Here is a 24,188-nt window from a genome sequence, read left to right as displayed (position 1 = left end):
AGCTAGGGAATCTGGGAATCTAGGAGCAGGCTCAGTAATCCAAGACAAGGAATTTGGAAGGGTGGTGTGGATGAAATCTGAAAAGAGTATTTTCTGAGAATAGATATTTCCTTAATATTAGAGGGAAGTACTTCTACATAGCTCACTTTTGCATTCTCCAAAACATTTGACATGATATTTTTTACATTGAGGTATTGAATAAATACAATTTGAATGAATGCTTACATCACAAAATGCCACATATTATTTTTCTATTAAATAATACATTTGATTAGATTTCCAGCTAGATTGGTTTCTGTGGATAACAAAGTGACATTGAACTTAGAACTATGCTTTTAATGCAAGCCCCAACTTTTCTATCTCTGTTCTCAAAATAATTTTGAAGTTGTGTAATGAAATTTTGAATATAGGAGAGTTCTGATCTTTTTGCATAGCTTTCTGAAAGGTCATTTTTCATCTGCTTTACCTTTCAGAACTTCTTTAGTATCAGAATTTTAATTATTTGTAACTTATCACAAAGAAGATCAATTATCAAAAAATCCTTTCTATACAGTTTCTAGTTGCTGATCTTTATCTTTGTCCTCAAGTTATTAGGTCCTTTCAAATGAATTGTGATTTTAGTCTTTCTGCCTATGTCTGTGTGTTCCCTTTCGGTGTTTGGGGGCAGGGGCAAACTAGCAGATGGTGGTAGACACAATAGCTTTATTTTGTTGAGGCCATCTTCCAGAAGTACCCTTTTGTTATGACTTCAAAAAAAAAAAATATCCTTTGCTCCTAGGTCTCTCTGTGTGCAGATAACAATCCTCAGTTTCCTTATGGAACTTAAATAATAGTTATTACATGTAAGATTCTCTGTTTTGTTTCAATAGACAATGTTATGACAAAAATACATGGCAAATTAGGTAAGACTTACATATCCAACAACTTACCAAAAGTTGTCTAACTTATTAAAAGTTGTCTAAGCATTTCTGTCCAATGGAAATGTAATGCATGCCACCTGGGTCTTTTAAATGTTCTAGCATCTACATTTTAAAAAGTAAAAAGAAACAAATGAAATTATTTTTTATAATATATTTAACCATATTTAACCATATATATCCAAATATTAACATTTCAACATATAATCAGTATTAAAATTATTGAGATAGTTTATATTCTTTTTCTTATACTAATATTTCAAAACCCAATGTGTATTTTCTACCTACAGCATTTCTCAATTAGAACACTAAAATTTCACTGAATATGCTTGATCTTTATTTATATATTTTATAAGATGAGGATTTGAAAACAAAGATTTATATATATGATTTGCTCAAACATAATTAAAGGTTTTATAATAGTTAAATCACATATGTATCAGATTTTAGATTGAGCTTTTTTAAAAAATAGTTTTAGAGCAGTTTTAGGTTCAGAAATTATTATCAGCACAGTGATACATTTATTGCAGGTGATGGGATTACACTGACACATCATTGTCACCCAAAGATCATATTTTATATCAGGGCCTACTCTTGGTATTGTCAGATTTGGACAAATGTATAATGACATGCATACACCATTACAGTTTCACACAGAGTAGTTTTACTGCCTTAAAAATCTTTGTTGTTCCACTAATTTATCCCTCCCTCCACACAGTTCCTGGTAACTGCTGATCTTTTTCCTGTCTCCATAGTTTTGCCTTTTCTAGAACATCATATAGTCGGAATTATACAGTATGTAGCCTTTTCAGATTGGCTTGTTTCCCTCAGTAATATGCATTTAAGTTTCCTCTATGTCTTCTTATGACTTGATGCTCATTTCTTTTTGGTGCTGAATAGTATTCCCTTATCTGGATGTGCCAGTTTATTGATCCATTTACCTACTGAAAGACATCTTGGTCGCTTCCGAGTTTCACAATTATGAATAAAGCTGCATATTTGCCATCCGTATATCTTCTTTAGTGAGGTACCTCTTCAAATCTTTTGCCTATTTTTAATCAGTTTTTTCCATTTGTTTGTTTTCTTGTTGAGTTTCAAGAGTTCTTTCTATGCTTTGGATAATAGTCCTTTGTGAGTTATAGCTTCTGCACATATTTTCTCCCAGTCTGTAGCTTTTTTATAATTCTCTTGATAGTGTCTTTAACAGATCAGAAGTTTTCACTTTTAATGAAGCCCAGCTTATCCATTCTTTCTTTTATGGATCATGCCTTCGGTGTTACCTCAAAAGTTATTGCTAAACCCAAGGTAATTTTGATTTTATTGTTATATTCTGGGAGTTTTATAGGTTTGCATTTTACATTTAGATCTGTGATCCATTTTGTGTTCATTTTTATAAAGGAGGTAGAGTCTGTATTAAGGTTTTTTATTATCATTTTTGCATGTGAGTATTCAGTTTTATGTTCAAATTGAAATTAATTAAAAGTAAATAAAAATAAAAATTTAGTGTGTCAGTTGCAGTAACCACATTTCAAGTGCAAAGACCACCTATGATTAGTGACTATCCTATTGGTTAGGGTAGGTCTATAGGATTGGCAATTGAACTCTTCTAAGTGTCCCACCTTTCCTCAGGAATCAGACCATTCACAACATCATTTATTCAGATTTCTAGCTTTTCCTTAGAATTTGTAAATACTCTGACATAAAGAGCTAACTGATCTAGCTTCTCCAAGGATGAAATTGATTTCAGCTTATTCTTGGCTGTGTTTGAATTCTTTGCTGTAGTGTTTCAACCACTTCTGTCTGATACCAGCCTTAGCAATCCAGTTGGATTTCTTTCTTGTTATACCTTTCATGGTTTATTCACCACGGCAATCTTATATAAGTGTTACAAAGTCTTCATTAAGACCATTCTCAATTCGCAGTGTCACAAGAATTGGTTCCTTCTGGTCTTTGCAATTCTAGACACTGTCCATGTAATTAACAAAAACTGCTTTTTATTTACGACAACATAGCAAAGCATAAAGACAGATACTCTGTAATCAAAGATTGACTTTTATGTATGGAGACTGAGGTTGGAATCTTTGTTTCCAAGACATTTATACAAGTCTACAATATATTAACATTACCAAACTTTGGACAACCAATGTACAGTATTATCAAGAATTGAAAGTTTTTTAAATTTCTTTTTAAAATTTTTTAATGTTTGTTTATTTTTGAGAGAGAGCAAGAGAGCAAGAGAGAGTGAGAGCACCAGTAGGGGAGGGCAGAGAGAGGGAGATACAGAATCCAAAGTCGGCTCCAGGCATAGAGCCTGACACAGGGCTCAAACTCACAAACCATGAGATCATAACCTGAGCCAAAGTCGGGTGCATACGTGACTGAGCCACCCAGGCACCCCAAGAATCCAAAGTTTGACTGCTTAACTAAAGTTATGTTTTTGACCCCTTTTGTACTAAAGTCATTAGTATGAAATATAATTTGAAATTGAGAAATTGAGCTAGCATTATTTTTTCAACATGTCAAAAATTATCTACTTCAAAAATATCCAAGCAGCTTTTTTTAAAATGGCAGATTCCTGGGTCTCCCCATGGAAATTCTGATTCAGTAGCTATTTTAGTAACCTAAAAGAATTTAGAATTTTAACACTGATTCAAATTTCTGTTTCTCTTTGTTTCAAAACTGGTATGTTTGATTTCTCCCCTTATTTTATGGTTGGGTGGCCCTTTCTTTTGAGGTCCCCCTCATATGTGTAGGTAGAAATGGAGCAAGCAAAAATTAAGAAAATATAAAAATCTCATCTTCTATTCCTTAACTTTCAGTCTGTGTGTCCTTACATCTAATGTGATTCTCTTTTAGGTGGCATATAGGTGGGTCTTGTTTTGTTTGTTTGTTTGTTTGTTTGTTTGCCCATTCAGCCACTCTGTCTTTTGATTAGTAAATTTAGTCCATTTACATTTAAAGTAATTATTGATAGGTATATAATTATTGTCCTTTTATTGTTTATTGACTGCTTTTGTAATTTCTCTCTTTTCTTTCTTCTCTTGGTCTCTTCCATTGTGGTTTAATGACTTTTTTTTAGTGATATACTTTCTTTCTCTTTCTGTTTTGCATATTTACTATAAATTATTTCTTTGTGATTACCATGAGGTTTATTTATAACAACTTATATCTGTAACAGTCTATTTTAAGTTGGTAACAACTTAATTTTGATCCCATTGAAAACCTCAACATTTTTATTCCCTTCTACATGTTTTATGATTTGATATCATATTCTACTTGTGTATCCCTTAACTAATTATTTCAATCATAGTTACTTTAACTACTTTCCTCTTTTAACTTTCATACTATTTTTATTACATTTACTATTTATCTACTGCTTTTATTATTTATTTACCTTTCTAATGAGATTTATTCTTTCATATGTTTTCTTATTACCAATTAGAACCCTTTCTTCTTAGCTTAAAGAAGTCCCCTTAACATTTCTTGTTAAAGAAGTTTCCAGTGATAGATAAATGGATAAAGAAAATGTGGTATATATACACATTCTCCATAAAAGAGAATGAAATCTTGCCATTTGTAACAACATGAATGGACCTGAAGGGCATTATGAAAAATAAATTAAGTCAGGTAGAGAAAAACAAATAGTGTATGCTGTCTCTTATATGTGGAATCTCAAAAAACAAACAGACAAACAAAAACCCAGGCTCATAGGTACAGAGAACAGATTGGTTTTTGCCAGAGGTAGGTAATAGGGAATAATACAAATGGGTAAAGGGTGTATAAATTTTTTAAACATTAAAAAACAATTAAAAATTAAAACCTCATTAATTCGAATTTAATTAGTTACATTATATGTTCTTTAGAAACAAAACATTAAAAAAAGTAAATACTGGACCCATTACAGGTTATATATAGAGAAATTTCAGCTAAAACCTGGCACACTACCATATCTATATTTAGACTGTACAAAAACTTCTGCTTTTTATTTTAAATTTCCTACCTGCCCATATGTTTTTAAAAAAAAATTTGAGACACTTTAAAACGTAATGTTTTTTAAAAAAATTATTTTAGGAAAAGATTCATTTTAGTTTGTTTCATTTGGTAAATAATGTTAAAATGAGTCATATTTTGTTTGCAACTTTAGTTATTTTAATAATTTGAATGTAATTCTATTTAACACTATTTACCTGGTTGCTCATAATGTATATATCCTTGTTTAAATCTCATTATGTTTTTAATTGTTGTATTTGTCATTTCCACAGTTTTTTTTCCACATGTGTTAAACCTGGAGGTTTTGCCAAGTGGAAAGCCAAACAAAGAGAACGAAATATATTAATTACAGCAAGAGTAATTAATATGCATATATGCACTGTATGCAATTATCTATGTTTACTTTATTTGTTTTCTCACCTTCCACCTCACAGATATCTCTCCATCCTCTACTTGCATATAACTCATGGAGGAAAATAGAAAATAGTGGATGAGAACTAATTCCCTCATCTTCTGACCAGTAAATAGATACATGCCTAGCTCCATTATCATCATCTTATTTATTTTCATATGTTAAAATGCAGGCTGTGTCTTTCCTGCTATTAAAGATCTATTCTTTCAGTTATAAGTGGATCCTATACCCTCTCATCTGTTTGGATCTGTGATCCTCATGGAGTCTCTATCACAACGTCTTATTTTCCTTTTTGTTTGCATGCATCATTGTATACTTGGTATTTATCTGTCTAGTTTTCCTGACTACAAACTCCATAAGGGCAGAGACCATATCAGTCTTCTTCACTTCTGTGTCCCTAGCTCTTGGCACAATGCTTGGTCCTTGGTCATTTCTCACTAAGTATTTATTGAACACATAAGTAAGTTTTTCCAGGTTGGTACATTTTGATATATCATAGCATAATAATTCCCCTATAGGTCAATATTGATCTCTAACTTTTTCTATAACAAACAAGATACCTTGTTTTATATATCCATTTCCATGTATCCATGCTTTAATTTCTGTGACAGTGAATTACTGAGGTGGGAATGATATAGGCATTTAAGATACTGGTAGTTGGAAATAAGAATCTTAACACTTATTAGGTTTATTCTATAAGAGAAAAATCTCCATCTTGTTCAGCCCAAATCCTTTTCTCATGCCTGCTCCTTCCTTACTCAGGCATTGAGGTATTTATTTACTTTTTAATTTTTTTTTAATGTTCATTTATTTTTGAGAGACAGAGAGAGACAGAGAATGAGTGGGGGGAGCAGAGAGAGAGAAAGACAGAATCTGAAGCAGACTGCAGCCTCTGAGCTGTCAGCACAGATTCCGATGCGGGGTTTGAACACACAAGCAGTGAGACCACGACCTGAGCTGAAGTTGGACGCTTAACCGACTGAGACACCCAGGCACCCTTTGAGGTATTTACTTTTAAATAAAGTTATTTATCTATTATTGATTTTAATGCCAAGGGGTATATGTCAAGTTGTGGGTAGTGATTTGTCTTTGGGGCTTCCACGGACACCTTTTAGTACCAACTCTCATTCAGTTGACTTCTGCAGAAGACCTTGCCTCCTTCCCACATTCTTTCCAAATGCTGGCTTTATTTTTAACTCTGGGAATGGCAGCAGGCTGCCGCTGCTATTACTGCTGCTTTAGATATTACTCTTCAACTGACTGTTCCCCGTCTGCATTTTATTTGCTATGATCAACATCCCCTTTACCTGTTTTGGCATTGGAAATATTTGTTTCAACCTTTTCTGATGTAAAAAGTTGCCTCTTGCTAGAAGCTTGAACTGAACAGTTTTCTTATTTTTCAACCCTTTGAGAAGAATCAGGACTCTTACTGGTGCTTCAAATAATCCGAAAATATTTAAGTTCATGCGAGAACTAGCCTTGTGACGCTCCAACATTCTTCTTCCTGTTCAGCATTATTCCCTGTTTCTCTGAAATCCTGTTTTTTACACAAATATCTACTCTTCCTTTAGGTATAAGTCAAAGCATTCACTGATTTTCTCCAGATATACCAAAGCAGTCTTTCTTATAGACAATTTGTAATTATCAGCCTTAATTAAGAAGATTCATGTTTTATTATATTTGCCTGTTCTCATGTGTCTTTACCTGCCAGATTCTAAGCCCTCTGAAGATAGGAAGCAAGTGGTTAAAGGCATCTAGCTGTGCCTCCAGAGAGATTTGTGTTTGAATCGATTTTTGCTACTTTCTGGCTGTGTGAACTTGGGCAAGCCACTTAGATGCAGTTGCCTCATCTACAAAAACAAAATAATTAAAAAAAACAAAGTTAACATTGTTGCTGTGAAAAATTGAAAAGGTAATTCCTACTATGTGCTTAGAATGGTGACTGGAATCTTTTATGTGTCCAATAAACGCTATCTCTTGTGTCAGTGATGAAAATGTACCTTTTACTTTATTTTTTAAATGTTCTTTAATGTTTATTATTTTTGAGAGAGAGACAGAGAGAGACAGAGAGAAAGCAGGGGTAGGGCAGAGAGAGAGAGAGGGAGACACAGAATCGGAAGCAGGCTCCAGGCTCCGAGCTGTCAGCCAAGAGCCTGGCACAGGGCTCGAACACATGACCTGTGAGATATGACCCAAGCTGAAGTCAGCCACTCAACCAACTGAGCCACCCAGGCGACCCAAAAATGTACATTTTAGATTGCAGACTATAGAGCATCACTGACCCATAGCCTCAGCTGCTGCTCTCTAAAATGCATCCTTGTGTTTGCCCTGACACTGCACCTCCCACAGCCTATTCTTAGCCAATGAGAAATGTGGAGGGGACATTAACAGAGGCCCATTCTTGGGAAACATGAGAGCACTCCTGCTTTATTTCCAGGACTCCCACCACCTTCTGAACTGCCTTAGAATTCCACTGCAGTCTAAAGTTTTTCCAAACGCACTTCCTTCCTTCCCCTTCTCCTTCACAAGTGTCAGATCTGTATCACAGTCTTATGGCTTTCCCACACTCTTCTGGCTCCTTTTTTATGTTCACTTGCTGGTTTCTTGTATTTCTAATTCTGCCTTGACGTTGGCTTCTTGGAGGACCTGGTCTAGCATAAGTGGTTCTGAAAGTGGTTTGAGAAACTGTGGCTGTGGTAAGTTCATTTGGAATTGGCTCACCTATAGCCTGGTGAGTCCAAATGATGCTATTCTGGTTGGTAGATGGGACATGAAGAGATTCTGGCACAATTTAGTAGTTGATAAGCATTTCACCAGGGGTGACCTGGAAAAATGTCCCTGTAAGGAAATGCTTTGGCAAGTGCAGTAATGCAGGTGTTTGAAAGATATGATGGAAAAAATGCCAGTAAGACAGAATTGGCTGGTTATTGGTAAGTCATGTACATGTCTCACAGAAAGATAATGACAGACTAAGGGCAATAAATGACTAAGCATGATAACCAAAGAGCCTTCATGGCAACTTATAAAGAAGGCCCTTATTTTCTGCAGCAGAAAAGCAGATATATAGAGCAGCAGCCTGAAAATGTCATTATTAGGGTTGCAGAACTCCAGAGACATCTGAATACTCAGCCAGCACAGGTCTGTTATGCAAAGGTCAGAACACTGGTGGGGAACATCTAGCACTGTGAAAATGGAATGGGGCATATGGTTTATTTCTTGTGATGATATTGATTCTGTAGAACCCATAGATTCTTTGGGCTTGTAGAAGTGGTCTCCCTTCCCTAATAACAGCTAGGACTTCCCTGTACTGTATGATACTGAAGTCTTTCCTCCACAGGCTAACAGGTGCCTCCCTCAGGGACTATCCTCACCTTCTGTCTTGGTAGCCAAGGTGCTAACTAGGATTAAATCTCTGTGTAACCCAGATGGGCCTCATAAAGGAGGGAAAAAGACAAAAGATTTGCAAAAATTCATTAGTATGTATCAGCAGGAGCCAGGGGAGTACATGAGGGATCAAGAGGGCCAGAATGTAAAACTAAATAGGAAGAATTTATTGACTTGGGAGCATTCTTGGGATACAGGATTAAAATGATAATAGGAAACCCAGGGGAATAGCCCAAACTTGTTGTTGCTAAAGTGATCCTCAGAAGCTGTACAACATTTAGCAAAGTGGAATGAAATCCTGAGTTATCTTGGAAGATAACGAAAAAAGGAATAAAGGGTCTGAGGGAATTGGGCATCCTGGGATGGACGTCTTATGGAAGAATGGAAGACCCGTCAGAGGACTGTGTTCCTCAACATGGTTCAGAGGAAATACCATTCATTCAAAGCCATCAGGAATATACCAATAAGAGGGGCATCAAGATCATGAAGAAATTCAATGGTGGCTTTCCTCCTCAGTCCAGACTGACTACTGGGGATATAGTCACAGATGTAGGCTCATTAACATGTTTGGAAAGATGGAACCCAAAGAAATAGTCCTATGGTGGTGTCATGGCATCTGATTTAGAGCACAGGCCTTCAGGAAGTCCTGGGTAAGATCTTGTTCCCAGTATAACCACTGGGTCTGTGGACCCACTCCGTGGTCATTCCCACTTACCAAGTATATATATTTGAAACTGATATACTTGGCAGTTGGAACAAAACTCACACTGGGTACTTGGTCTGTGGAATATAAGCTATCATGGTAGGTGTTGGAGGGAGATTAGTGCCACTATCAAAGTTCTAACCATTGTACTTTTGGGAGTCTCTATCATGTTTCTGTTTATTTTGCCATATTTACCTTATCATATTTCCTTTTATTTTCTGTTTAGTTTGGGATTATAGAAACCCCATCCTGCAGAGTAACTCTACAGTTACTTTTTTAGTGCAGACTTTTTTTTTTTGATAGACTGGTGGAGACTTAACCAAGTAGTAGTCTTGGTAATGGTTTCTCTGCCTTATGTGATATCACTGTTGAAAGAAGATTATTAATATTTTAAGTACATGGTATGTGATCAGTAATTTGACATATTCATTCCTCTTCATTCCACTTAGAAAAGTAGATCAGAAACAGTTGCCTCTCGGATACATGAACTTTCTTGCTTCTGTTGGAATATAGTCCAAAGGAATCTGAAATGCATTGACCATCACACAGAATGTCACAGAGATCCATTACAAAAATGACATAATGCTGATTGGACAGGATAGGCAAAAGGTGGCTAGAATGCTGGTGGATTTGATAAGACACCTGTACTCCAAGGATGGGAAATAATCTGTAGTCAGTTTCAAGGATCTGCTACTCCTGTGAAATTCATGGGTACACTGGCCAGCAGTGTGCTTGGATATCTCCTCCAAAGTAAAAGATAAATTGCTGCATCTTGCATCCCTACACAAAGTACCAAGTACCTTGGTAGATCTTTTTTGGCTTCTGGATACAGCACATCCCACTCCTAAGAGTACTTCCTTAGTGCAGTAGTGGGTGACAGGGAGGCTGTCAGCTTTAAGTTGAGCTGGGATCGGCCAATAGGTCTGAAGTTCCAGGCTGCAGTGCTTCAGCCTGGCCATGTGAACCATATGATCCAGCAGACTCTAAGGTAGTCAGGTATTAGTATTGGGAAAAGATGCAGCCTAGAGATGATGACAGGACCCAATGGGAGAATTCAGTTGAAGGCTAATGGAATCTGGAACACCATGCCATCTGTAGCACAGATTATACAGTCTTTGAGAAATAGCTCTTAACATGGTACTGGTCCTTAGTTGAAATGGAATGCTTGACTTATTTATTTATTTTTTTGACCGTGATTTACAAAGTATGTTCCTTTTTTAAGCTTGCTTGCTTGCTTATTTATTTATTTATTTATTTATTTATTTATTTATTTATTTATTTTGAGAGCAAGAGAGAGAAAGGGAGGGAGGGAAGGAGGAAGGGAGGGAGGGAGGGAGAGGGAGAACTGGGGAGGGGCAGAGAGAGAAGGAGAGAGACAGAATCCCAAACAGGCTCTACATTGTCAGCACAGAGCCCAACGTGGGGCTTGGAGTCATGAACCATGAGATCATGACCTGAGCCAAAATCAAGAGTCAGGTGCTTAACAGACTGAGCCACCCAGGCGCCCTAGAATGCTTGACTTTTGAGCAAACACCAAGTGACCAAGTATCTGGAAACATTCACTAAAAGCTAGATTTGGTCAGAACTGCCAAGCAGCACTTATTCTTAGTTGAGAATGGGACATTCAGATTGAGCCCAAGCAGGACCAGATGTACAAGTAAGATACATGAGTAAGTAGCCATACTCCCATGTCACCCATTGTGGCTGATTGTTCCAGTGCTCCTTTCCTAGTTCATACCTGTGTGAGCCCTTGTAAAAATCACAGAGGAGTAGGAAAAAGTCTGACCTTGGCACATTGTAGGGGCTTAATAGACAGTGAGTGAATGCAAGGATTTGGTTAAGCTTCTGTTTTTGTGTGGGTATCATTCCTGTTCTATAGATGAAGAAACTGAGGCCAAGTGACATAAAATTCATTACATATAAGATGTGAGTAAGGGACTGGAAAACAGATGTCCTGCCTCATGCTATAATATGCTTTCTATGACATGCTCCTGTTTTTCATGTTTACCACAGGATGTTATCTTCAGTTTGGAAGGAGAATCAGGTTCATTATTAGAAATTAAATTATAACACAGTTAATGTTCCACATTTAAAACGTTTAAAGTGCCATGCCCTATTTGCTAACCTAAAAACTGGTATCCACATATGTTGAGTCACTTTTTTTCAATTATTTGCAAAAAATGGATGGAGATTGGGAGGGGCTGTGAATTTACGCATACTAATGAAACCTTAAAATAAAATGTTTCCATGTGAAACTTCCAGTCTTGTTGGATAACTTTACTTGATTGAAAATTACTTGAGAAAGATGAAATCATAAATTACCTTAAATTTACTGAAAGCCTGTGAACACCTATATTAGGTGTGAAGCCGATGAAGTTTCATCTTGAGTGGAAATAAGTTGAGAAAACACAGCTAACATTTCAGATATATCTCCTGAAAGAAGACTGACATTATTAGCTCCATTGGGTCCAATACTGAGCAACACTTCCAGTACATTTCTGCTATCGTTACAATTGCTAAAGTTCCAGTTAGCATTCACAATTTCCACTGCTATCACCCATATTTCCTTTTGTGCATATTTATTCTTTTTCTACTACTGATGACTCGTTCATTCATTTATTCCTTCATTCAACAAAGCTTTACCTTACCATATGGTGGGCACCATGCTCTTGTAGAATTGTTTCTACCTCATTAGTGGTAAATAACATATTGTTAAATTATGACAAGGTATCATTTTGCAGATAAAATGAAGCAAGAGATATATAGTAACTTCTTCAGTGTCACACAGTAACTTCTTCAGTGTATGAAGGATTTGAGCTTCAGACCAGGAATTGTGGTTCTGGAGCCTGTGCTTTTAACCATGATATAATTTCTCACAAAGTTAATTGTGTTATATCATTTCTCTGATTTAAGGCATCCCTGGTATATTTATATGGGAAACATATACAGAATTCTGTCAGGAGAGTAAAACATAATGGCGAAAATTAGGAAAGTCTTTTGGGGTCCATTAAATATTTTTGTGGGACTGTGGCAATTTACCTTGGGCCTTGGAAAAAGGCTTACTATTTTTAAATATATATGTATCACAAAGCATTTTAAAAAAACTGATAGGTGTTATGCCTGAATCAACTGTCTTAGAATTTGGTATTCTACACATGAAAATTAAATACACCTGGATATATGACTTAGTCATACAAAGTCATACTAAGTCATAAATTATGGGAATACAATTTGGATGAAAATATGAATGAACAGTGGCAAGGCTATTGGGAAAAGATGTCAATGTAATGCATTTGGAGTTGTATTTGTATGAATTTTTTGTGATCAATAAGATGTGGGTGATGATAAGCTCATTTTAGAATTCTTCAGAAATATATATATGATATCATATATATATATGATATATGATATCATACATATATATGATATCATATATATATGATATATGATATCATACATATATATGATATATGATATCATACATATATATGATATATGATATCATACATATATATGATATCATATATATGTATGATATATGATATCATACATATATATGATATCTGATATCATACATATATATGATATCATATATATATATATGATATATGATATCATATATATATATGATATATGATATCATACCTATATATACATATATATATATATAATCATAAACCTTAGACATATCATATATATATATATATATATATATATATGATATGTCTAAGGTTTATGATTAGAAATAAAACAGACCAGTTACCTAATACTCAAAGATCATGTTGACTGAGGTTGACTTGAGAGATCTACTGGATAGGACCCTACCATGATTTTGGAATGGTGAGCTCTTTCTCCTTAAGGTCATTGTAGTTTTATCGCAATAGTATTTTTAAAATATGTGCTATGTTTTGATGGATACAAGTTTGTATATACTAGATATTAAAATCTTCAAATGATTGAGGTGAAAGAGACCTGGAGTGCATGCAATTAAGAATAACCAGATACTGTCTTTTTTCTTTTAAAAGCAGAAGTAATTCCATAGTCCACGCCAGTAAGAAGTTTTTACTGTTTTCTAATCACTATATTGGGTGTTCTTGTAACCTATAACATCCTTTGAAATTGATTCAACAAACTGATTTTACTAAAGTAAAAAAATAAACAAAAAGTCTGTCACAATTTGGACATCCTGGACTAGGAATCCTATATTATTTCCAACTGGTCCTGGGGTTTTGTTTCCCAGTTGTGTGCAGTCATGGCCATCTGCTTTCATGGCACTGTGACAGCTCACACTCTTGTTGGAGTCCTGACTTGCTTAGCTAAACAGGGGTTTCAAGTTGATATTCAAATAAAAATCTTTCTACCGAGCTCTGATCTATTAAATTCTACCTCCATTCATTTTTATACTCAGTAACAATACAGCACTTTAATACTCATCCATAATTCAATTTATCCACAAGACCAAGTTTTCTTTAACAAACTTTTATTATATAATTGATTTAGATTTACAGAAAATTTACAAAGACAGTACAGAGAGTTCCCATATACTCACACCCAGTGTACCTCATTATTAGCATCTTACAGTGGTATGGTGTTTGACACAATAATGAATCAATATTGATAACCTCAGTAATAACTGAAGTCCATACTTGATTCATATTGGCTTACATTTTACCTAATTTACCTTTTTCTCTTCCAGGATCCTTACATTTAGTTGTCATATCTCCTTGGACTCTTCTTGATTGTTACTATTTCCCAGACTTTCTCTGATTTTGGTGACCTTAAGGGTTTTAAAGAGTATTGGTTAGGTATTTTGTAGAAAGTCACTTACATAGGACTTGTCTGATTATTGTATTGTGATTAAACTGGGATTTTAGGAGGGAGATCACAGAGGTAAAGTGGCATTTTTGTCAAATGATTCGTTACTGTGGATGTTGTCTTTGATCACTTGGATTAGGTAGTATTGGAAAATTTTCCTTACTGGATAGTTAAGTTTTGAAAAATCCCTAGTTTATGGGGTGCCTGGGTGGCCCAGTCGATTAAGCATCCAAATTGTGCTCAGGTCATGATCATGAGTTTGAGCCTCTTATCGGGCTCTGTGCTGACAGCTCAGGGCCTGGAGCCTGCTTTGAATTCTGTGTCTCCTACCCTCTGCTCCTCCCCCGATCACACTCTTTCTGTCTGTCTCTCTCAAAAATAAATGAACATTTAAACAATTTTTAAAAATCCCCTGTTTTTTCTGTATTCTTTTCTGTATGACTTTGAAGAAAGTCATACTGAGAAGCCAAGACTTAAGAAGTGGAGAGTTAGGGGCTCCTGGGTGGCTCAGTTGGTTCAGTGTCCGACTTCAGCTCAGGTCGTGATCTCATGGCTCGTGGGTTTGAGCCCCGCGTCGGGCTTTGTGCTGACAGCTCAGAGACTGGAGACTGTTTCCGATTCTGTGTCTCCCTCTCTCTCTGCTCCTCCCCCACTCATGCTGTCTCTATCTGTCTCTCAAAAATAAAATAAAACATTAAAAAAAATAAAAATAAAGAACTGGAGAGTTATCCTCCACTTCAGTGAGGAAGAAGTGTCTACATAGTTTATTTGGCATTCTTTTGTGTTGGGGATTTGTCTATTATCTCCCTTTTATTTATTCAATCATTTATATGTCAGTATGGATTCGTGAATATTTATTTTAGATTTTGGACTAAAATTCAATGCTGTTTTACTTACTTTTTTTTGTTCAAATTGTGTCGGTTTTGGCCACTGGGAATTCTTTCAGTTGGCTCCTATGTCCTTTTGATATACCCCCATTTTGTGTGTGTGTGTGTGTGTGTGTGTGTGTGTGTATGTTGTTAACACTTCCTTACTTTCTGGCATTAGTATACACTCTAGCCTCATTTTGTATATTTTCTGCCCAGTGCTAGAATCAACCAGTTTTTCAAGCAACTCTGATTCTTTCCATTGGAAAAATGGTGGTACAAACCAAGTGAGTACTAGTTATACTCATTTCTACTGGGATGTCTTTGCTTTTAGGCCCTTTCATCTGACAGAGAAAAGAAAAAAATATATCAAATAACCTGTGTGTGTGCATGCATATTGTATCTATATTTATATCAATCTCTATATCTATATACCCCCTCACTGTATATATCTATGTATTGTATGTGTATGTGTATCTACATATATGTAGAGAGGGGGGGAAGGAATTTTACATATATATATATATATATATATATATATATATATATATATATATATATATATCCATCCATCTGTATCTATATTACGTTCAAATTGATGTCTCTAATACACTACCACATGAATCATTCTAGCTTTTTCTTGCTCATTTATAATTTCTCATTCCGACAGTGAGAAACCTGGCTCTTACCATCTAGCACCCATTTGCTTACTTATTCAGTTCCAGCATACATGCACAGTGGTTTCAGAATTGTTAAACTTTACCAACTTTATGAGCTACAATATGGTATTTATGCACACTTTCTTTTGTGTTTGGTGTTAGAGTCCACTCATTTCCAGTTATTTAGGTCAGCATTTTTCCCTTACCACCTTTAGTGAGATTATTTCATACATTTGTAATGTAGTTAGATTTTTTTTTGTTACATTCTGTGATCCCTTGACTTCCTAAATGTCTTTTTTAAAACTTTTATTAAGTTTCACTCTTCTTCCTTTAAAGTCTTATGGATTTGACAAATGTACCATGTCATATATCCCCAATTACAGTATCATAAAGAACACTTTCCCTGCCCTAAAATTCCTCTGTGCTTCACATATTCAACCCTTCCCCATTCCCCAAGACTACTTTTCAAGTTACACTCTACCCAACTGTCATTTTCCTCTTGAAATATTTTACATAGAAAGATGATCTATGTTTCAATTTCTAGTATTTTATAGTTGATATTATAAAAGGTTGTGTGTCTGTGTATGTGTGTGTTTGTGCGTGAGTGTGAAGAATACCAATATCCAGTTCCTTGTTATTTGATGATGTAAATATGTATATTCATGTAAAAATGAACTAACTTTTGCACCAGTGAGAAGCTAAGCGGTGCTTACTGTGTAATAAATAACCAGATGAACCTCTTATTTCATCTTCTTTTCATTTTAATGTCATGGGATATAATATGAGAATTGGGTGTATTGCACCGTCACATTCAGTTAATCTATATTAAAGCCTCACAAGTTGAGAGAAATCAATGACCCTCTGTGACCAAATGGTTAGTGCTAGATGTTTAGTAGATGGCTGATAGCTAAAAATAGACAGGGAGTAAAAGAACAAAGCTGATTTGTTTATATAGACATCTACATCAAATCTTCTTTGTATTCTAATTTTCCTTTCCAAATATAACTTCTGAAACTTGAATCTCATTTATTTTTTGCACTGTTTTTTGTTTAACTGACACCAGGAAAATATGTCTGTTTATTGTAGAACAAATACAGTTTTCTTAAAACATTTTAAAAACATGCAAAAGTTCATGTTTTATAATGATATTAGGGTTTCTTTAGGTAGGAGTTCTGCATTTCAGAGGATCCATATGTGATACAAACAGTGAACAATTGGGAACACTAGCTGATAATGATATGATCATTTTTGGCAGTCTCTTTATGTAAGTTCTGGCAGAAGCATAGTAATACATTAGTCATTTTCACAGAGAAGATACTGGTCCATGCCAGTCTCTTATTTGGGGTGCCATCTGCACCTTTTTTTGTCAGTAAATTCAAAAAGAAAATATATCCATTGATGGATACTATTTCTATTTTTTAATCATTGTTTGAAGCAAACTATACCATTCTTAGAGTGTAACAAATACTTCACACAACTAAAATTGCTTCTGGTTATCCTTTATTAACTAGAATACCTGACTCAAAATTGCTCCAATAAGTTTTAACACTTCCATTTAATTTAAATTGTTCACAATTTACTATCTCTTGAGCTCTTGGTTAAACATACAAGGAGACAGCGAGTCCTACTTTTTGCTTCCTTAATCATGGAGCAACTCACTTGACCCATATTGTTTCACTTCCTTTATCTGCAAAAGTGGTAATAAGGATGCATGGTATTTGAAAAGATAGGCTGTATTTCTATTAAGGTTAGCAGCAACTAAAGTTGATCTAAACTTGCAAGTTAGTGATAACATTATAAAGTCAGGCTTTTCAGTTTGCTGACTCACTTTAACTAAAATATGCAGCTAGATAACAGAAATTATACACAGTTTATAAACTCTTTGAAGACAACGTCATATTTTACTCATGTTTTGAATATAGTGAACACTAGATAATTGTTGTGCTGAATTGAGGCATGGATGGACTTACTATAATGACTTAAGAGAAGCTTCTGAAATAGTCAGGGAGGGAAGTTCACAGGCATGCGTTGGTATAAAATAGCGTTTAGAAAAATGGTTTCTTACTATTATTATTTTGGATGAGTAAGAAGAGAAAACTGTTACTTCCTCCCAGGTTAACTTGAAGAATTTTATGGCTTTGCTAAATTGTTTAGAAGTTATAACAAAGAAAAGGTCATTCAGAATAATGAGTATCACTTAAGTAACTACTATATAAATAGAGTTGAATTTTCCAAACTATGCAAGTAACTAAAGAGAAATCTCATTTTTTAATAATAACTAAAAACCCTGTTTTGTTGCCTAAATTTACCAGTGAAAGGCCATTTTGCCAGTGATTAAGAATGAATGAAATATTGAGAAATAGTAATATCCTTTGAACTAACTACGACTGAAAAAACATCTTTAATATTTTAGGTCATAACAGCATGGTATCTTTAATCTTGTATTTAAGATGTAGTACCTCATATAAAGGTAACTGGCTGATTGCTTGTGATTTCTCTAGGTATCTCAGATGGCTATCTCCAGTCCATAGAATAGACTACTGAGAAAGAAATTTATTAGAGCTGGTTGTCCAAATGCTTGGAGAGTAGTTGTTTCTGTAGCCATCTATATCAACAGTCATTCCTTAATTCTGTTCAGTTAATGGCCCCAGAACACTCTGGATTTGGTATGAAATCTCACAATGGGTTCGTTTTAGTTATATCCTGTACAGTCATTTTAGTCATTTTAGTACATGTGGCTCTGTAGGTGGCAAACAGCATATATTGTTGGGTAGGCCACTGAGCAGGATGTTTTTCTTCTATACGGTTGATACCAAGTTACTGGTTATTTACTGAAGGAAGATTTGTTTACTAAAACAAAACAAAACATAAAACCAAAATAGGTGAGTGGAAGCAAGGCAATTATATGTAAGTCATTCCTTTTCAAGTTTTGTATTTTGGATGGATGTTCCTAAATTAGATTTGTACCGTGATGCTATAAAGCATTGGAAAAAGTCTCCCCAATCCTATTTTATTTGAGTCAAAAGGGTATCCAAGGCTTTGAGAAGAATTTGAGAAAGTCAGGATCAACAGACAAATGGACACAAATACCCTTCCCAGTTCTGAAAATGAGGTTTATAGGAGTGGAAAAGGCTTGATGTCTTCAAAATTAGACTTGATCCTGGGTAAATACTAGTATGGTTGTTAACAAATATCCCCTGTGTAATTATATTTCTAAGATAGATAGATAGAGATGTGGATATAGATATGTATCTAACTGTAGGTAAGCCCCAAAAGGCTCTGCCTGATCCTAGAGACATATCACATGTAGGGTTTACCCCTTATTAAGTCAGAGGCAGGTAATAGCAGTATTTCCTCCTCTGAAAATATCCTATTTTCCTTATCAGGCTCAGTGATATGAGTAAATAGTTGCCTGGCCCTGGAAGTTATGCCTTCATTCTGTCATGGACTCTCTCCCAAGTGGATTTCCAGTTGTTTAGAGTCATGTAGAGATATGCACATAGGGACGCTTCAAATGCACTTCATCTTCATTTCCCAAAAATTTCAGAGTTAAACCTGAGAGCACTTACCCTCCCTTCTGAAATCCAACGCCATCGCAATTAACATGACTGTTATATATGTTATAATCGTAAAGTAAAATCATCATACTCAATGTCAGCCACATTATAAGCCTGACAAATAATAAGTATTCCTGTCTTTGTGGGGTATTATTCTGTGAATTTATAAACCAAATAAACCACTCTAATTTTTTTAAGTTTTTTTTTTAATTTTGAGAGAGAGAATCTCAAGCAGGCTCTGTGCTGATGTGGGGCTCTATCTCACAACTGTGAGATCATGACCTGAGCTGAAATCTAGAGTTGGATGCTTAACTGACTGAGCCACCAGGGTGCCCCAACCACTCTAATTTTTTAAAGCTATTTGTTTGGATTCTAAAATCTTCCACTGATAACTTCTCAAAACTGCCATATAGTGAACACAAGGAGGAACAGGAACGTTTTCTTCTAAGCATTGCAGATAAGCAAACATGTATCTAAAAATGTATTACCTTATAATCAAAGATCATTCTAAATTCCTCTGGTTAGTAGGTACCTTCATCAGTTGTATAATGTTTAAAATCCCACAAACTCTGTACCTCTTCCTCCATTCAGAAACCCCTGCACAGTTTCCCTGCAGCACTGGAAAAAAGGCAATGCCTTTCCACTATGATTCTCAAGTTTGGAATGTGTTTTGAAGTGCGTAAGAGTTATCTTGTTGTTTAATTGTCAAGTTGACAAAGTGAGGTTTTCCTGTCGTGAAAAAGCCTGTGTAACATCAAGCGCTTACCTGTCTTCTCAAATATCTATGCCACCCAATTTATTTAACCATTCTTTTGGCTGTTGAGCTAGAATTCCACCATCACATATCTCTTCAGTCCCGATGACACAAAAACACAAAGCCAAAGATATAGCAGAGAAGACTGAGCTTTCAGAAGTACAAGCAATCCTAGGAGACCTTACTTGATGTTTTGACAATCTATCTTCCCAAGAGAGAAAAATTAAATAGAAGGAGGATAGAAAGAATAAAAAAAATAAGTAAAAAAAGGAGAGGAACTCAAGGGGCTTCATACTGGTACTCTATAAGTAATGTTTCATGAAATAATTTTTCCCAAATGTATTTCTTCATTACTTAATAAATAATAAAAATCTTTTCATTATATCCAAGTCCAACCTAGTGTACTTTCTGTTCAATTTAAAGTATGTAATGGTTAACTATTGCATGCAAATAATTTTAGAGGAGAATGATTGAAAAAATTCAAAGCACAAAACTAAATCTTATTCTGTACCTTTGAAGATCCCAAAGATGTTCAATAAAGAAGGTTTGCTAATGGAATAATAGAATACCAAAATTTTCATCAATAAAAGTTTCTAAGTTACATATGATATTATTGATTAAATTGTATTCAAACCTATCATTGTTTGAAAATAATTTCCTAGGGTTTATACATTTCATAAATACTTTATGTGATTTTTCAAGACTAAAGCTAGTTGGTTTTAGCTTATATGACTCATATTTTCAGTGATTATTATTATTTTCATATGGAATGCTTCACAAATTTGCATGTCACCCTTGTGCAGAGGCCATGCTAATCTTCTCTGTATCGTTCCAATTTTAGTATGTGTGCTGCTGAAGTAAGCACTTTCAGTGACAATTTTTAACACTTAAATTGAAACTCAGAGGACTTTTTCAATCTTGTTCAGTGCATACAAATGTGAGTCAAAATGAAATGATAATGGGAATTATGAAGGTTTGGTACATTAAGTAATGATGATGAGTACTAGGTTATAAGAAGTCAAACTACATTTTGTGCAACTTGGTAGTAGCTAGAAGCTTGAGAATTTGAGTGCCTCCACAGTGGGAGAGTACCAGTGAACACCTATGCAAGATGTCTGCTAGAACAACAGGACAACCAACAGGCTACATGATAGAAAAAAGCAAAGTGAAGTACTGATTATAAGTGGTGCTTAACTTTATTAAGTCAAGAGAGTACTCAAAGTCTGTGTCTGACAAAGGCACATTATTTTGTCATAATCATGTTCATGAGCTGTCTTGTGGCTGCCAGTCAAGGCCTGCCATTTATCTAAAAGAAGTGGAAGCCTTGAAAATGTTAATTAGGTTATAGCCTGATCAACATTGAAGTACCTTTAATTTAGAAGTTTCCATCATTTTCTTTGAAATGCTCTCACATGTTCATAAGAAAAACAGACATAGAATTGTGACAGTATCAAAAGTCAACCTGCTACACAAACTCCTTTGAAGTCTTCAACTGTGTCATCACATATGTCTAAATGAAAACCTAGTGATTATCTCTTTGGAAATATTTCTAAAATATCAACAAAAAGTGAACTTGCCCTTCCATCATGGAAATCTATTCCCTGTAGGTATATGTTCTCTTAGCTTAAAATACAATGTACTGTTGGCCTTATATTCAGGTAGAGTAAGTCCTATTTGTGATAATTTGGTAAGATAGCTATGATGTTTCATCCTCCTATACAATTAAGCTTTTTCATACTGACATTCATTACTGGACTTCAGTTCTTGTATATGAAGCCATCTTGGGAGAGGTAACACATTAGACTGGTTTTGCCATCATTTGTTACTGTGAATGAGTTTATCGACTCTTTCTTTACCAGCCTTTAGACAGGAACTCTGGGAAGATGGGTTTAAAGAAAGTATAAGCACTTTAGAGAAGTATAAAACAGACTGGAAGGGGAATGTTAAGGTTTCAAAACAAAGGCAGAATAATATAAACTTCTGGCTATAATTTCCTTTAATTTTGGTAATCTATAGCAATATTCTTGGTAAGAATGGAATGACAGAACCAGCTGTTGACAGATTATTTTTCTATAATCCATATTAACTAAACACAAACTATTAATGCAATATGTCTTCTACTTTGGGGATGTGAGGAAATTTTTTCAATGTCAGTAAATGATCTGTTGAAAGGGAAAAAAAAATCACATACATAAGTTGGATTGACTTTCCAGGTACGTACATTGGAAATGACTAAGAAGTAAATAGTATCATTACAAAAGGAAAAGGAAAACCTGAAGAATAGCAATTGCCTTTTTGAGTTCCTAGGAACAATTACATGGAGTTTTCTTTTTTTTTTTTAATGTTTATTCATTTCTGAGAGAGAGAGAGAGAGAGAGAGAGAGGGAGAGAGAGAGAGAGGGAGAGAGAGAGAGAGGAAGGAGGGGGCAGAAAGAGAGGGAGACACAGAATCTGATGCAGGCTCCAGGCGCTGAGCTGTCAGCACAGAGCCCAACACTGGGCTCAAACCCATGAACCGTGAAATCAACCTGAGCTGAAGTCAGATGCTCTACTGACTAAGCCACCCAGGCACCCCACAATTACATGGAGTCTAAATCAGGTCATTGGTGAATTCTTTTAAAGTTTATTTACTTATTTTTTATAGAGAGAAAGTGAGTGGGGCAGAGGCAGAGAGATAGGAGGACAGAAGATCAAAAGTGGTTCTGTACTGACAGCAGAGAGTTTGATGTGGGGCTTGAACTCATGAACTGTGAGATCATGACTTGAGCTGAAGGCAGATGCTTAACCAACTGAGCCACCCAGGTGCCCCTACTGTTGAATTTTTTTAATCAAAGTATTCTTTTTTTAAGTTTATTTATTTATTGAGAGAGAGGAGAGAGAGAGAGAGAGAGAGAGAGAGAGAGAGAGAGAGAGAGAGAGAGAATACCAAGCAGGCTCCACGCAGTGAGCACAGAACCCAATATGGGGCTTGAACTCACAAACAGTGAGATCTCGACCTGAGGTGAAATCAGAAGTTTGACTCTCAACTGACTGGGTCACCCAGGTGCCCCTTAATCAAAGTATTCTTAAGTTTATAGAATTACTAGTTCTATCCTTTTAAAAAGAATAGTTGATACTCATTTTCTAAACTTTTCTACCTCCTGTTCTTTTCAATTTATTCTGTTCTGATTTCTTTCCTCATCACTCCACTGAAAGAGCTCTCAGTAATGTCATTGTTGACTTCTGACCTGACAAATTCAACAGATGTTTTCCAGTATTCCCTTTGTTCTACTGATGCTGTTCATCTATCCTTTTTTTGCATCTCTTTTTTGTTTTAATTTTTAAATGTTAATTTATTTTTGAGAGAGAGAGAGACAGAGCACAAGCAGGGGAGGGGAAGAGAGAGACACACACAGAATCCGAAGCAGGCTCCAGGCTCTGAGCCATCAGCACAGAGCCCAACGCAGGGCTCAAACTCAGGAGCCTTCGAGCTGTGAGATCATGACCTGAACTGAAGTCAGATGCTCAACTGACTGAGCCACCGAGGTGCGCCCTATCTCTTCTTGATATTTCTTCTCCTTGTCTTTTCTGTGACTCTCTCTTGGTCCCATTTTCTCTTAGTGTTTTCACCACCTAAAAGTCTAACTCTCAGTCTTCTTCATAAGCTCCTCTTCCTCCATACATTCATTATACACAGGCATACCTCAAAATTCCACTTTCTATTCTTCTTATTTATATCCATCCTTAGATGATAACACTGACACCTAAGATTTACTTACCATTTGTAATGATTGTTCCTAACAATCAGGAAAATAGAGGATGCAGGGTTAGCCCTGCTGAGTCTAGAGGTGAAGACTGTCTAGTGAATGGAACTGGGGACAATGGAAAATAGCACATCATCTCCATATCCTATGCAAAGCCTTGCTTCAGACCATCATCGCCTCTCACAGACTATGTGCCAGGCATTGTCAGAAGAAGTGTATATGAAAAGTTATATAAAATAAATCAAAAGGTCATGATATTCTACTTGTCTAGCATAAATCTACTCTTAGGAGTGATTGAATAACCATTTGCTAATTGTTTGGGTCTACTAAATAGGTCATAGGAAGTTCATCTGGTCTAGCAACTTCCTAGTATTACTCAAGAATTAAA

The 24,188-nt window shown here is 35.4% G+C and overlaps 1 long non-coding RNA gene and 1 other non-coding gene across 3 annotated transcripts in view; one reads left to right on the top strand and one right to left on the bottom strand.

Annotated features, from left to right (window-relative positions):
- Positions 1-24,188, top strand: part of LOC122221292 — a 94,325-nt gene that overhangs the window by 22,885 nt on the left and 47,252 nt on the right. The gene's annotated exons all lie outside the window — the stretch shown is intronic.
- Positions 20,816-20,922, bottom strand: LOC122223280. The gene has a single exon (XR_006204165.1). It is a non-coding gene; the product is annotated as a U6 spliceosomal RNA (small nuclear RNA).

This window comes from Panthera leo, chromosome B3, assembly GCF_018350215.1.
Source record: "Panthera leo isolate Ple1 chromosome B3, P.leo_Ple1_pat1.1, whole genome shotgun sequence".
In the NCBI taxonomy this organism is placed as follows: domain Eukaryota; kingdom Metazoa; phylum Chordata; class Mammalia; order Carnivora; family Felidae; genus Panthera; species Panthera leo.
The sequence above is the reverse complement of the archived record's forward strand: the minus strand, read 5'-3'. Positions and strand labels throughout refer to the sequence as shown.